Source organism: Amblyomma maculatum, chromosome 11 (genome assembly GCF_055883805.1).
Source record: "Amblyomma maculatum isolate TAMU_Amacu chromosome 11, ASM5588380v1, whole genome shotgun sequence".
Classification (NCBI taxonomy): Eukaryota; Metazoa; Arthropoda; class Arachnida; order Ixodida; family Ixodidae; genus Amblyomma; species Amblyomma maculatum.
In genome coordinates, this window is record NC_139354.1 from 115,481,745 (window position 1) to 115,483,280 (window position 1,536).

A 1,536-nucleotide genomic window follows, 5' to 3' on the forward strand; every position below is an offset into this window, starting at 1 on the left:
TGCGGTCGGAGCCCAGGCAAGCCATGCTCTGAAAACAAAATCGACACGCATGCGCAAACTCTCTGACAAGCCATGCGATCGACAGTTGACCAATATTATATAATTCGAGAGGTTGTACGCAGCGCTCGACCGCAATTATAGTGTACCTTGCCTTAAAATTTCTTTGCCATTCCTCCTTATATTACCGCTCGAGCTCTCAAGTGTGCTTACGCGCTCACGCGGCACGATTAGTTGACAGGCGAGAGAACAGTGAGCGGCTGCCAAGGTCGTTACTCGTAACTATGACTCTCTGAGAAAGTATACAACAGCAGTTAAAACATTGAATCCGTGAGGGTGTATGAACTTCGACAGAAGACTCGCTGACCAAAAACGTGGTCAATGGCACAACTTTCACTGCTCAGTCAGTAACGATATTTACGTCTTTGACCGTTTTTCGCAGAGCGCCTGGCATCGTTGGCACCGCGTTGCTGCGTAGCCGCCGTTGCTTGTAGCCTACGGATACATGAGCTACCAATGAACACTCGAAGGCGTCTGGAGTGAAGTGCGCCGAGAACACACGCCGATTCGGTTCTTTCTCAATGCCCAGAGCTTCTAACCACATTCTTTTTCGTTCATTATGAGAAGAAAATCTGTGGTATCACACTCCTCCAGCACCTTCGCTGCTCGAGCAGCCTGGGACTGCGAAGAGTTTCTTCATGACAGCACGAAATATAACCAGGCTTCACCAGCGAAGCCTGATCGGTCTAGGCAGGACAGCCTACTAGGATACGAAGACCCACCTACAACAAACCACGAGGAATAGTCAAACGTTAATCTACATGAGGCAAACACATGGCCAAACAGGAGCTACAGGAGCAGCTATTTCTACTAGAGGGGCTTAAAATTCTTGGATTCGGGAAAATAGACAGAGCCTCTAGTATTTTTTTTTTGTAACATTTTATTTGAAGTGCTTTGATCTAAAATAAATATGTTGGTTTTGTAAGTATATTAGAAAACGCAAGAACATGACAGAGCGTATTATTATTCATGAGTTCATTTAGCCGTGAATTTATTGTTCGTCCAATCTTCAAATCGGACCCAATGTCGTCATATCCGCTGCCAAAAAATGGCCACTGTGTGCCGGCACCATCAGTGGTCCGAACTCGCTTTCACGAACAAATTAAAATATTAAATACTGGATAATACACAAAACAATCACCTTTAAAAGTGTCACTATACCTCAAACTACGTAACCAAAGGCAAAACAATGTGCTTAAAAATCGTTTCGGGGCTCCTTTAAGTCCACTTTCCCACAATTTCAATCCAAAGTCTAAACTCCCATACAATTACGTTTGAACGCTACTCAAGTTTCGGGTGCAACCAGTTTCACTGAGCTGCTTCAGTTGATATCATTCGACCTAAATCTTTTACCCAATCTACTTCCCGCTCTAGGCGTGATGTCGTCACCATGCCGAACTGTGTCTGGGGGTGTAGCTCAGATGGTAGAGCGCTCGCTTAGCATGCGAGAGGTACTGGGATCGATACCCAGCACCTCCA

At 45.4% G+C, this 1,536-nt stretch overlaps 1 non-coding gene across 1 annotated transcript; it reads left to right on the forward strand.

The window, feature by feature from the left end:
• Positions 1 to 1,463: 1,463 nt before the first annotated feature.
• Positions 1,464 to 1,536, forward strand: TRNAA-AGC (transfer RNA alanine (anticodon AGC)). The gene has a single exon. It is a non-coding gene; the product is annotated as a tRNA-Ala (tRNA).